At 31.4% G+C, this 15,531-nt stretch overlaps 2 long non-coding RNA genes across 2 annotated transcripts; one reads left to right on the forward strand and one right to left on the reverse strand.

Moving 5' to 3' along the window:
* Positions 1–7,731: 7,731 nt before the first annotated feature.
* On the forward strand, positions 7,732–9,830 carry LOC115887003. The gene is made up of 4 exons (XR_004050986.1): positions 7,732–7,989; positions 8,224–8,427; positions 8,798–8,874; positions 9,753–9,830. It is a non-coding gene; the product is annotated as an uncharacterized LOC115887003 (long non-coding RNA).
* A 1,588-nt stretch (positions 9,831–11,418) lies between these two features.
* Positions 11,419–12,017, reverse strand: LOC115887000. Its single transcript, XR_004050985.1, has 3 exons — positions 11,979–12,017; positions 11,621–11,788; positions 11,419–11,543 (listed from the first exon to the last, which is right to left on the reverse strand). It is a non-coding gene; the product is annotated as an uncharacterized LOC115887000 (long non-coding RNA).
* Positions 12,018–15,531: the final 3,514 nt, after the last annotated feature.

Here is a 15,531-nt window from a genome sequence, read left to right on the forward strand (position 1 = left end):
TTACCTATTTTAACTGTTATTTGCCTTCTTTATGGATTATTTTTATCGAATTTCATCGACTTTTTATTTAGATCTCGACGATTTACAAATCGCAGATTGATGAGATTGAAGTTCGTTTGACGCACGAGTATGTATGCCACAGGCCACAGAATATATTTGATGTATGCCATATGTATGCGTCAAATAGAGAAGAGCAGTGTTGTCAGATATTTTCGAGCGAATTTCTTCAATGGAGCGTTAAAATCCTTTCATATTCCTTCAAGTTCACAAAAATCCAAATCTTGTAAAAAATCACCAAATTTCGTGTATTTTACTTATTTTATAATAAGGAGAAATTTTTTAAAAAGCTTATTTCTGGTAATTTCGGTACACTGATGTATTTATATAATTTTTTTATTAAAAAATAACATGATCAAAAATGCTGTGATAGATACTCGACAGCAGTATTATAAAGTATGTCTCAAAACATTCATTTCTTACAATGGCTGCTTCAATCTAAAATAATTAAACTTATATGTGTGTAATAAGACGTGTTGAAAGATAAAAATGTATCTATTATCTTTTTATTAAATGTTAAAATCTTTCGAACTGTGGACTTTTTGAATTGCTTTTAACTTCATCCTTAATTAAACACTGTTAAAGTGAAAAAATAGATGTAGGATATAACAATAAATACTCCTACTACATATTTTAACAATTTTTATTGTGCAAAGCTGCCAGAAACCTTCATATTGTCTTCTTTTTGGATAAAATTTTTTCAAAAATAGCATTTTAATCGACGAGATTTGACTGTATTGTTCATATTGAAGGAAATCCTGCAATTCTAGCAACACTGGTTCTGTCATAATTCTAAAGAAAGTGCAACGCTTTATTTAAATGGAATGCGTCCGCTGTGAGCCGATAATTTTAACATCTTTGACGTCACGCCTCGTTTTCGCGCCAAGCGAATTTCAATCATTAATTTAAGTACTTTCCAGATGGAATTTGTACAAACTGATTTTACATATATATGTTTTAGGTAAAAATGTATAAATATTTAAATTATACCCGCCACGTGCAAGGACCCTATCTAGATATTTTTTCGTTTATTAAGCCTCCCATACTGAAGTCCGCCATATTGGGAAGTTTTAAATGATAAGAACTACACATTCTAGGTATTTAAAAAATATATTTTAGGACCTGCAAAAAAAATCATAATTTTGTTGATTCAAATTTAACTCACCAATCTAGTTTTCACTTAACCCGATGTTTTCTTTAGAATGATTTAACCGGAACCGCCATTTCCCCTGCAAAATTCCACGCAGGTTCGACGTGTAATATCTGACAGTAATCTGTCCCAAAACCCATTAGACTCCATTTAACCGCTGCCAGTGCCAATATGGCCGAAGGATACTCGAACTGAATCCTTAAGAAGTCGAAACCGGTCGAAATTAAAAGATTCTCCCCCGACCCTGCTGTTCCGGAGCGGCACCGGGCAAACTGTTTGATTTATTGGAGTTTGTTTGTTTGGTTTAGGGAGAGGCCAGATTTCATTTTGTGCCGCTCCGAAACTTTAAAATAACTGTTTCATTCACATGAATTGTTCCTGCTATTTGAGGGAATTAAAAGATTTGCATGGAAGTATTTTTCGATGTTTAATAAAACAGATTTTTCTTCCTCATTTTCGTCAACTTGACTAATAAATATACCTCCTAGAAATAGATTATGTTGTTAATTATGCTTTATTACAACTTTTTTTTTAGCTATTTCCAAAATGTGGCGGTATCTGTATCCAAGGCAAAGTTTTTTTCATAAATCTCTCAGTGAAATAAAACCAGGAATAAAACGTTTCTAAAATAGCTGTTGCTACGATGATATTTCGTTAATTACATCTCGTTTTATGTTATTTGATATATATTCCACAGAATTAATTTGAACACGCGTTTATTATATGTATAGTAGATATTTTTTTTTACTCTTCACTTAAAGTGCAGGAATATAATTAAAATATTTTTATGATTTAATATATAATGAATCAGTATGTAAAATTGTATATGATATGTTTGTTTATGGCCTTAATTGACTAATATAGTAGCATTTCTTGATGAGTAATACTGGTAACATTATCCATTTATCGTCACTGGAAAGGTAAAAGGTCTGGAGCGACAAATAGGTAGGTTTTCAGGGGAATGTTTTAAACTGTAATATTTTGAAAAATAAATTATAATAAATTACTTCGTAAGTTATTATGAGGTTTGAATTGACTATCAGGAAGATTGATTTTTTTAGAAAATTGGTATGGCAATGAATTTCTCTAAGACTAAATAATTCAATCAATAATTGTCACTTAAGTCACATTGAACTCTTATTTTCTCGAAATATGAAAAGGTAAAATGACTAATAAGATAAAAACAGTTGTGCCAGTATAAAGCACAGTCGCTTAAAGAATGATAAAATGTTATTATGAGTGATGTAAAACATGTTAGTGTATTAACTCTACTACAATTAATCACAAGTAAAATGTCTAATGAAACAAACAAACAAGCAAATTTTAAAACAAAAACACCTATTACTGGATAATAAAATTTACCGTAAATAGAATTTCCTAACAAAATTAAATTAAAGACGTATTAATGATAATATTGTTTTATTTTGTGAGTTCGGAAAAAGATTGTAAACATTATACACAGTAAACAAAATAAACAACATATTATATAGTAAAAAATTAGCTAATACAAACTCGTAAAAATAGTTTTGAAAAAGAGGACTACTGTACCAACCTAAGAACCTAATAAAAGTGTCTCATATGTTTGTTACGTTATAATGTTTATCAGTACACATGTTACTGACTATAGAACAAACACTTTTTTAATTATTATTATAATATGTTTTGTAATTTCTATTTAGATTTTTTATAATAATAGTATGGTTGGTATATTGTGTTGAACTTAACAATAAAACAAATAAAATAAATACTATTTAACAGAAGAACAAAATACACTATTTAGAGTAAAGACTAAAACCAAAAATTGTCTTGTTAATAAAAATAACTTATATTCTAGTATCTTATAATTCTTTTGGAGCTGATTTGACTAACACGCCATTGTTCTTATATACTAAGAATCCAATATTGTCTAAGACGCTAATTGAAGGGTCTCGGGGGAAAACCATGGATGTCACAGAATATTCTTTTCGAGAGAAATGAATTTAAAGTTTGATATATTATAAAAGCTTTAATGAATGTGCTAAAATTAGCAAAATACACAGTTTGCAAACATGTATTTATTTTAAATGCCAGTTTTAGCTAAACGTGTATATAACATAGTTCTTAATAAACACAAAAAAATCTAGGTTATGTTCAATTTTTAACGGAGAAACCATGTCCGTCTCCATGCAAGTGCTTTTATTCACAAGAAGTGCCACTTTTTATTTTTATATCTTCGCCAAATAACTGCACCGCGAACGGTTATTGTTTACATCTAGAAATAATATAGAATTGAATTTTATCAAATTTCCAATATTGTGATATGTCATATTCTAGTGAATGTCTTTTACCCTGGATGAACCCGGTGTTGAGCAGATCTTCGGTTTGCTCTCAGTGGTTCCTTCTTTTTCCACCCAAAAATATGCTTAAAGTGAATTATTATTGTTAAACTTTCAATGTTAGAAATATCTCTACCAATAATACCTAATCTATGGGTGGTTTTATCGTGGATGAACCCTGGTATTGCTGGATTTTTATTTGAGTTAGTTTTCTTTTTTCAGAATGAGTCTATACAGTTCTTTGCGTCTTCGGATTCGCAAAATTTTGATTAGAACAGGTATGTCTTTATATTTTTCCTCATTTATAGGAAATGAATGGTATGGCATCGGCTAGTAATTCGAATTGAAAGGTTGTAATTTATTATTTAGGTTTGGGCACGAGACGATTGGATCTTTAAACTTTATGCCATGGTACGAGTCTCGATAGAAAATAGTTCGAATATGTGTATTTATACAAAATATTTCTTTCATTTTTTGCATCGCAAATGGACATTTTTGAACATATTTCTCTTTAAAAAAATTACACCATTCTCTCACCAAACTTTGAGATACGGAAATGACATGGAATGTTGTCGGCTTTATACAAGAAAATGCGATTATTTCCTCCCAATCGGTAGGTGTTTCCATTCTGTTTCTAAGGTTAATTAGGCAATTAACTCAAGGTACGAATGACCTCTAACTGGGTATGTTATGGTAATTGATTGAAGCCGTTTAACTACCGTAACCATATAGTGAATAAATCTTACAACGGTGTAGTTTTTGTTTTGCCATCCTGCTCCGTCACCGAAAATGTGGACATGTCGGACTTCTGGTGGCAAATAATTCATAATGAAATGGAAAAGAAACGAACATACTTCATCAGAGCCCTTTTTAGCAATAAACTCTGGGTAAGTATAAAAGTACGAGTCAGCACTTGATAAAACTTGCACGTTAAAGGAGTACATCGAGAGTTGTCGACGATAGTAGACATCATTCGTCGTAATATTTGGTAGCGAAACATTCTTTTGGTAATCCATGCTTATAGCTTCAAAATCATTTTGTTTTCTTGCCTTTCTTTTGCATGCCTTTTTTCTATCATAAAAAGCTTGTGCCTTACGGAGATAAAGTTCTTTAAGATTCTTCAGTTCTTCAAATTCTCTATTTTCATTTCCATCGTGAGTTTGTATTGCTTTCATTTTTGCGTTAAATTCGTCACACTGGCTGCATGTATCAGACCGCGGATATCCAAAGCTAAGATTAAAGTCCCTTTTAAAAATCTCTCTGTATGTTTGATAAGAAACTTTATAACTAGCGGATATTTATCTTTAAACATGGAAAACATTTTCGTTATATTCAAAGTTTCAGGTAAATATGTTTTGGCACTATTGTCAGATAAGCTGTAGTGGCTCTTTCGTGCTTTAAAAGACTGAATATGGCAGCGGACAGTATCTAGAACATCCGGCTTTAACTTGTTATAGTTTACTCCACCCCTTCGATCTTTAGGAGCTGTGCCACTCATTTTTAACTGTTTTTGTAAATACTGAAGTTTACTCCCCGTAATACCATGTACTGCCAAAAAAAACTTAGCGCATACTTGTACTTCCTCATATAGTGCTTCCGCATTTTGTCTCATATCCGACTTGATCCTAACCCTGTACATATAAACCGAATCGTGGAACATTGCATTATGCTGATCTTTGGCTCTAGATCGACGCCTCTGAATATTTACTAACGATATTAGAGAACACAAGTATGCGTTTTGTTCATTGTGGGATAATAAGGAATTAAAATGATCTAATATTTCTTTTCTCTTATTGTCACTTACTTTTTCAGTGCACCTTAAACGTTTGCATTTGCAAAAATCACCAAATTCGTGAGATTGGAGCCTGATTTTTTTCATGACTTCGTATAACCTGTCCATTTTTTCTTTCCTTTTAAGAAAGCTTTCCTTTTTTGCCTTGATTTCTGCCATTATAATTCAACTATTTGAAAACAATATTAAACACCTCTTGTATCACTTTGTTTAGTATATCTACGAAAACGATCCGACCACGTGCATACACACTTAACAACTAAAAACAAATCACATATGGAAATAAAATTTAACTTTACCAGATCCTCCTAAGTGGACATACACTGTTTTCGCCGTTTACGCGCGGACATCCACGGTTTTCTCCCTATATAGGATATTTTAAAAGTGTAATATCTCGGCACATTCAGCGTTTTCCTATATTAATACATGAGCTACCAGTAGTTGCCGTAATCTACAAATGGAGTGTTGTCCCAATTTTAAAAATTTTGTGACATCTATGGTTTCTCCCCGACAATCTTCCAATTGCTCTAATTATTAAAATGATGAAAATTGACTAAACAGACAAAATATAGTAATTTATGTCAGTGCCTCCAGATGGATTGACCAATAAAACAGTAAAATTAGGAAAATCACAAAGTAGCTAATGGTAGTTAGTTTAACAACAGTTTGGGCTTAATTGACTATTGTTGAAAATGTATGTTTTCATGTCGCTTAAGCAAATCTAATAGGGAACAATTTTAACAGTGTGCCTCTCAAAAAATTCTGCCGCTATTAGGATGCCACCGTTCAAAGATTTTCCTCCTACTTTATATGGGTTCGCAACAATGCCGACATCTCTAGCTCCCCTGCAATAAACAAATTGTGTGTGTGCACCATGTGCGCGTATTTGAAGTGAGACTTTTTACTTACAGCTATTAAATTGAAGGATTTGAAGGACATATTTGAAAAAGTGTAGTTTGAAATAACTAAAAGTAATATATTAAAAATTAATAAATAAATTGATTCCCTTTCACAGAATTTTACGACTGGCCAAAACTTGACGTCTGTCCGTCTGAGGACCCATTCGATACCTATATGCACGTGCCGAGTTTGGTTCCAATCGACCAATAATTAAGAAAATCCTGACGATTGCGCCCATTTAGAGGCATCGGTTCGAAACGTCGGATGGTGTCATCCTGCAGCCTGTCCCCAATTGCGCCTAAATCCACAGTTTTCTTCAATATCAAATACTTAGTCCCACCTGATGAAAATGTAACCGAAACGTCGCACGGTGGGGTATTAGCATGAAAAAAGGTGATCGAAATTCGAAAGCAAATGTTTTTGGTGATTTTCAAAAAGCATAAATGATAAGTTAAATCATCTCTGGCCATGAATGACACATTGCTATGGGTGTGTTCAAAGACATCTAAATAAAGGGAGATCAACTTACATTTTACCGCAACATGAACCGTGTTGCACAAAATCAGATGAGATGACAGATTTCCTTTGCGCCTTATAGATTGCAGTTTGTTGTTAAAAATGTTATTATTCTTATTAATGTTTTTTGGGTACGATAGATACGTTAAACTAAATATTTGTGTAGGTATATAATTTTAATTAAAATACATAGATTATATCTTTGAAATTATTTTTAGAAATTATTTTTTCTTTTTAAATTATTATATTAAAATATATTAGGGAAATTACTGTGGCAACGCTTGGCATCGTTGTGGTTGAGATTTTACTACAAATTGTAGGAATCTGTAGGAATTACGCTAATTTTTGAAGGTTTCATTCATCAAATGTTTTACAGGCCGTTGTTGCGAGATTTCCTTTGCGGTTGTGAATTTTTTGGTTTTTAACAGGTTTTCAAGCAATTATTGCATTTTTTTTGCGAAGAAAATTATTCAAAGTAGTATTTTAACTATATACGATGGTTCGCAAGTGCATAATTTGTAAAAAGGTGGATTATTCTATCCCTGGATTGATATTTCGGCGGTAAGTAACATTACGTCTTTCTAGCTTTAACAGTGGCGTCTCTACTATTTAGAACTATACGTAGATTATTAAAAATGCGTATATTTTATTATTAGATAGCGTTTTCGATTGTGAAATTAGAATTACACTCACATTCGAAACCGCTATAGGAAATGTTTTAAAAATTGTGTATGTTATGGCTAATATCTGTACCAATAAAACAGCTATTTAGGTAGTTAATACCTGAAAGTTGAATATCAAAATCGCTATCGCTATTTTTCAAAATTAATAGGAAAATCTATTCTCTGAGGAAAATATAAATAACATAAAATCCAGATTTTCAATATTTCATTGTTACCGCCAGCCATACGCGCAGACGCGAGCAAAAGGTATATTCTAACCTCAAATTTTGTCAAAAAATAAATAATAAAGTGATCTCAAACATTTAGCCGAATATCCGTACTTAAACAGTTAATACATTATTTGTAGAATATCAATCAAATTTACATCAATAACTTTAAGATTAGCGGCGTACCTAAAAGGTACCATCACCATTTTTACAATTACTTCAGACCAGAGCTTCAGACTTTAGCCAAAGACTCTTCTATATAATTCTTCCCCTAATGTTGAAAGAAAACTGTTTTTGCCATCTAAATGGTATATTTGAGCTCTAGTTATTATTAGCAGGTTTTAGATATTAACCGTAACATATATTATAGGTAAGATTGATCTATTATTTATTTATTATAAAGATATAAGTCTGTCCTACAGTCAAATTAAAAAAATAATAAAATAACTATATAGTATATGTATAAACCTAGATTTTTCCTTTAGGTTAATTTTGCCTTTTTTACCACATATTTTTATTATTTTACATATTTTATATACTATATATTATATATTTAATATATATTATGTATGTGTTGCATATGTAACCAATAGTATTTTTGTAGCTTTACTGTAAATACTGAGCGTAGACAACGATGGATTTCACTCTAGAATTTGGAAAATCAATCAAAAGTGTGCAATCAAATTTGTTGTGATAAGTTTGATAAGAGTGATATTATGATCACCGAATAAAATGGTTGAAGGCAAATAAGACCAAATGCTGAGCCTCAAATAGATACTACCATTTTTGCTGGTGCCTTATCATGCAGGTAAAAAGCAGTGAAATACATTTTATCAGTTAATAAGTATTGTAACAATATTAGTATTATTTAAGATAGGTTTTCTTCTAGTTGTGTGCACTCCACCCAAAAAATATTTTACGTAAATGAGCCTCCAGACCAGCTGAGGGACTGGCAGTTTGGCTTGTTCCTTGGCTGGCCCCTCAAATTTGTAAGACCATTGATAAAATATATTTTATACATGTATTTTAATATTGTTTACATACATACATATATTTTATATGCATGAGCTTTTGCTCTTTGCACTAGAAAACCTTCTCGTTTAAACTTCCCATGATAAATTTAATAGGTATAGTTATTTATTGAAAAATTAATTATTAATGTTTTTTTTTGTTTACAGCATAGTAAGATAATTCTCATTTTCTGATCTTTCAATAGTTGGATATTTATTGGCTCAAGAAGTCCTATCAGAAAAAGGTAAAAATTATCTGTACATTATATTATACAGGGTGGCGCCTCTCATACGACGCGGTGGCTCCAAAGAGAGCGGTGGTTTATATTGAAATGTAATTTTGGAAGCATATGTAGGATAATAGAAAGTGTTTTACAGAAATATCAAGAGTTCTGCGGGGTGTCCCCAGAAAAAGTTACGCATCAAAGTTTTTTTTTTGTAATGGAACACCCTATAAATTACATAATTGATTTTCGGATTCTAGGAAAGAAATAAAGGTGAGTTTCATTAAAGAAGCATATGTCTAAAATACTAAAATGTAAGGCTTGTCATATCACATTTGGTGAAAATAATGAATAAACTTTAAATTTCAGTAAGAGCTACCTAAATGGTACTTTACACATTCATACATTTGACATTTAAGCATTCTATTAATTGATGAATGCACACTACAATTAAAAGATCAGAATAGTATTCTGCGTGTTCCATTTGAAATAAAAGAGAAACTTGCTTTTAAAAGTGGTCAATATTCAATATTAATTTTGTCACCCTGTATAACTGTTTGAGTCCTGTTGTAATCTGATTTCAAGTACAAAATTTTAAATATGTTAAAAACCTTACATTTTAGTCCAATAATGAAATTCACCTTTATTTTTCTCATAGAATCCAAAAATCAAATATTACAAAAACAAAACTTTGTTGTGTAACTTTTTTGGCGACACCCTGTAGAACTCTCTATTTTTAAAAAGCACATATTTTATACATTTATATGTTTAAATACTCTAAATTAACCTACATATGCCCCCAAAATTTAATTTCAATACAAACTGTCGTACTCCTTGGTAGCATGAGGGGCGCCACCCTGTATTTTAAGTAAAATTGTGCAAAAGATATTTAATTTCAGAAAGAAGTATGTTAATGAGGTATAATAATGATATTATGTAGAAATTTAAGTCTCATAAAAATTTGGGAACAAAGAAAATAAAAAATACATACTTTGCAAATGGGTCTAAGACATTGAAAATAAATAACATCAATGCATCAATTAATTGATTACTTAAAAGAAAAAATCTTTGATAAGTGAATTCCATCTGAATTGACCATAAAGTATAAATATAGTATGCAGGGTGACATTTTAAAAACATAATGGTTATTATGTGAAGTCCAAAAAAACAAAAATCGCTAAAAGCAATTTCTAATTGACCCTGTATCTCTTACCTTTCTGAGATTTCAATGCTTATAATTGTTATCTTGGACGCACTATATATGTATATATCTGAGTGGCGGAGGGGAACTCTAATAATGTAAAGTTATCAGCCATTTATTAATTTAGTCCTAAAGCCATTATGCCAAAATCTGCCAAGATTCATTAAAAAGTTTTAAATTTAGTTCTGGTTTAATTTTGTAAATGATATACTAATCCATATGACAGTGGCATAAATACGATTAATGGAAGGTTCTAATTTCCATGACAAGGCCAGGTCTAAATTTTAAAACACTTTAGTGAATTTGGATGTGTCTAAAAAAGACTAATAATAATATTATAGAGATATAATATTAACAGAGATAATATATGTTTTTTTAGGCTTCCCTAGCTGGGCCAGCACAAAGTATTTTTGAAAGAATGTTAAAAGGACCTGCCACACAAAAATCCAATCCTCTGCTACTATCCTTTGCTTTAACATTGTAATTTTATTCACCGAAAACATAGAATTTTATAAGGGATACATAAACTGGCCCAATATTTTTGATATTTTTAACTCTCAGAATGGATTTACAAAATATTCATATAAAAAATTATCAAAATATAAGAACAACATACTTTTTAATAATTTTGAAATAATTTAATTGTATATTATTGGACTTACTTTAAAAGAAAGGCCAATCATAGAGTCGCAAAGAAAAACAGCTTACAACATATGTATAAATCTATGTAAAAGAAAGGCAATTATTAAAATATATTTTGACTAACTGGTGGAGGTCTACGTATACAAAAAACAAAAACGGAAGATAATAATATATTCAATTAATGTAAAATGAGAAGAGCATTGTGGGATTAAAAACATACGATGATTGTCTAAAAACTAAGAGGAGTACTGGTATTGTAAGTACTAACCTTTCTGTCAAGCTAATTCCCTATTACTTTTTGGTGAGAATTCAATATAATTAGATATTTTTCAGTCTCAAACAATACTGATGGTTACAAAGAAACTGGGAATAGAAAAGGGAAGATAGTAATTTAATAGACAAAAGGCTGTTCTTTGTAATATGGAGATGGGCAAAATTCAAAGTAGTAGTATTCAAAACAGAGAAGAACATAAGCTAAAGAAAAAAGGGTTCTTGTAGACATTGAAATAAAAAAAGAACAGTGAAGTTCTTAAAGAGAACTTATTTAATAATTTTAATTATTGTTTATATTGTAATGTAAAAACTGTAATGTATGTTATTTCTGAATAAAAGACATTTAATAATGATATTTTATAGAAATTAATACTCAAAAACAAAAAAACAACAGCAACATTAGCAACATAAAAACATGTTTAGAATAAGTTAAAAAAATATTGCCCTAATCTTTCAAAATAATTTATTATTTCTCTTCTTATTAATTTGGTCCATATTTATTTCATCTAACGGCGGCAGCTCTTGTTCAGGTATCATTCTGGCTGTATTGTGTAGCACATTGAAACAACAAAATCTAAAAATTTAAGTACATACATTAAAATTTTTAAATTGTGTTCTATAATTAAACAGATAATATTTTTCTTAACTCACTGTTGTGCAACAATAACTGACATTGTGGTTTGCAATTTTGGTCTTATACCATAAAACATATTGGAAAGTGGCGTTTCCATATTCCGATAATTCTGAAACATTTCTTCAGTAATACAGTTCTTCAGCTCTCTTTCTGCATATATCCCCTCAATGCATATGCACTATCACCTTATAACAGATAATAAAATAATTTAATAGAGTATATGAACCCTTTGAATATTTTCACATTTAATTTTAAAAAATTTCTTTCAATTCATCTTATTCGTAATATATTTCTAAATTGAATACCTACTCAAATATTTAAGGAATATATTTTATATAAATGATCTAACAATAAGTAAATATATGGACCACTAACCAAGCAGGATTTAATTTGAAAAGTCACCAGTCTCCAAGCGGGTCCAATACGTCCTTAATTATCCAAAAAATGGTGGCTTTCCATGCATGACCCATGACAACAAGCAATCATGTTCATTATCTATAGTTTTAAGACTAGCATTTCCAGTAATTTAAATGTCGGAGAAAATAATGCTTTCTACTGCAACACCTCTCCATCATTACCCCTGTAAAGTATAAGAAATCTTGTGCTGATAAATATTGAAGATGAAGAAAATATATAGGTACTTACCAGGTGAATGTTTTCTTACATTGTGTTCCATCAACTATCCCTATAATCCCAGGAAACCCAAATATACTATAAAATTGTTGTTGATTTATGGCAGTTATGCTGTTGTTTCTGGAAATACTAAAGAACAATGGTTCAAAGTATAAATATAATTAATTTATCTTACATTAGATTTACTAGCATTCCAACTTACCTCTCATTTTGATATTCTAGATTTTGTTCAATTAAACCGAGGTAATTAATAATGATATATATTACAGTGTCGTTTAAAAGTCTCTGTCCTAAAAACTTAAGGAGGTTCATTTCTTGGCAATATGATTTTTCCTTACATCCATTCTTGAGGAAATCCATTTTCAATGAATATACCTACTGATCGACGTCTAGGATATCAAAAGTAATCATCGAACTTACGTAGAGGTATCATAATACATTTTTTAGCTTTCTCAAAGGAATAACAATAATTCTTCCTCGTAAAACAATATTTTTGTGTCTAAGATAGGTTAAGTGACCACTAGCCTGGAAATTTGACCGCTTAATTTAAATATAAATTCAAGTTAGATTAAAGCATAGTGCAAGAAAATAAGCTAAACATAGTGTTAAGTTTTGCTTAAAAAACTTGGTGCAAACGCCCCTACATTGTATATTATCGATATTACTACGTATATTACAAATTAAAATTTAAATTAAAATACACAAAATAACTATTTTAAAATTTTTGATAAAAAAACACCACACCACCGTCACGCCACTGATGGAGTGAAATGACAGAAAGACAGACGAAACTCAACCGTGTTGTCATATTTATAAATCTATCTCTTTTAACTCTCATAAAAGTGTCAAACCATGTATGATTCTAAAAAATTGAGTTTTATGAATGGAGTATTCTGTCTACCTATATTTAGATGTCTTTGGGTGTGTTTAGGTGCATTCATTTGTTTCAACGAAACGTCAAAGTTGTTACTTCTCACAGATAAGAGGTAAATGGCTACATTTTATGTTTAAAATTATAAATTGTTGTTGTTCTTGTGCTCTTTTTACGTTTATATTATTGTTTTGATTGAAAATGGCTCAGCAAGCTGCAGGTATGTATTCTACAAAAACGTATTATTTATTTTGATATTCTCTATAGTAACGATTTTTTTTGCAACTAAAAGTTAAGCGTTAAGAAAATTTGATTAAATTTGTGACATTTTTATTTTACTTAGAGATTTAGTTACGCATTTCGAAGAATTCAGCATATTGTCTATATACGTTTTACTTAGTAAACATTTGGCTTTCATACAGTAGAATAAAATACTGCGACTTTTTGCGACTTTGCTGATAAAATGAGAAAAACATTCTTGGTTTCCTCTAATTTGTCAATCAGTGATATACTAATGCGAGGTGTAAACCGCGATGACATTGTTGTGTACAAAGCGATCGCTTTAGTGCTATTAGCAGTATAGCACAATTTGGCATTAGTAGCGACTTTAGTGGTATGGGCATTGCTCGCTGATCAGTCGTAGCATTAGTAGTATTAGTTGCGATATTACTACTGGCATTAGTGGCATTGACCGTGGAAACACTGGAACAGTGATTTTTCTTTCTTTCTTTAGAATCGACGAATTATCCTTTATTTTGTTCATATTATTTCCTCTTTAATTGAAAATAGCAATAATTTATATAAGGTCTACATAAAAAAATTTCGATCAACTATCTGTGTCAAATACCCCAGTGTGCGTCGTATCCAATTGCAGGGTGGGACTGTGTGCACCGTCGCCCATGGCCTACCTGACCAAATTTAGTCGATCGGGCGTCATCAACTTTACCATTTCTTACGTCAAAACTGTCACAGTGACACGCGTCGTATACGGTCAGTTGGTCTTGGTCCAACATACCAAATTTCATTTATATCGGACGATTTTTGATTTGACCATTGGTAATGCGGTTTCGTAAGCTAGCGAAACATCATCAAATATCATGAAATATCTTTTTCCCGAATTCCGGAACCACTGAACGGAAGTTTGGTTCGGAATTTTATATTCCGAACCAAACGAAATTATTTTTTTGGTTCGGAATATAGAATTCCGAACCAAAAATTCCTGATTGACTCAACCCTTTTTTTCTCGCTAACTCATGCGTCAAGAGAATTTGAATTTTTACCTCCATCGTGCGTAAAGAAGTTTCACTTCAAAAAATTAGAAAGTTATAGAACAGTTTGCAGATGTCAGTACTTTTTAAAAATACATTACTGAGATGAATATAAAACGAATGAACATAAAGTTCGTAATTGTATATTGAGATATATTGTTAAAAAATTACATTAAAATACTATTAGGATGTTCGAAAAATAGCTCTCTTCTTGAAGTTTTCGTAAACAGATCATTAATTTCGAAAAATCCATTGTCTGTCTTAAGTAAGATCACCCCCTTGTTTTCGTCCGCCTTTTGATCAATTATTTATGAAAAGAAATACGCTGGAGCTGTTATATATCATCTTTTCTACTTTTAGTGATTTCCTGTTATGTGCAAAGTTTATGTATACCCCCTTCCTCTTCTCATAATTAATTATATTTTAAATTTGTAGTAAGTATTTAAAATGGGAATTTATAGCTGCAATGAGAAGTGAATTTAGATACATATATACTCATTTTCTGCGGACCATATTAATTAAAACTGTCACCGCTTTAGCCTTACCGCTAAATGTTAGTTTGGCTAGAGCATCCAAAAGAAGAGTACTCTGCTAGTGGTACAATCGCAGCTGTTGTATGCTGCACCGGCATAAAGTCACTAACGATCGCGTTAATGCAAAGACTACGCATTATGTCTATTATGGTATGCAGCACATACAAAATGGTATTTGGAAAGCTTATAGGAGTTATAGCTGAAATTGCTCCTATTTATCTGCTCATACAGAATGACGGATAGATGTAGAATGTAGAATATAGGGGGGGAATGAGTGGGAGAGGGGGTTAATCACTGCGACCTTAGCATCGATTGTCGCCCCTTCCGTGAGTCAGTCATTACACAGTCTAACCCATCATACCTCTGTTGTAGAGGGACAGGGTATTTCCCATCCTCCTCTGACAACAGATGTTCTTTTCCTCCGAGGGTACACACCCTTCCATGTTGGTGTTTGGCCCTCCGAGCTCTTTCACAGTCAAGGAGCTTGACTCCGGCTGAGGTACCCGTGAGGTGTAGGCTGAGGATCTGTCTCCATTTTCTTCGCCTCTTTAACTCTCCTTAGACTTCGTACCGGTGTTGTCCCTCTGGCCAGACCTCATACCGGTGTTAGGCGCAAAATGAAC

Source organism: Sitophilus oryzae, unplaced genomic scaffold (assembly GCF_002938485.1).
Source record: "Sitophilus oryzae breed Bouriz unplaced genomic scaffold, Soryzae_2.0 scaffold_550_pilon_pilon, whole genome shotgun sequence".
Taxonomy (NCBI): Eukaryota; Metazoa; Arthropoda; class Insecta; order Coleoptera; family Curculionidae; genus Sitophilus; species Sitophilus oryzae.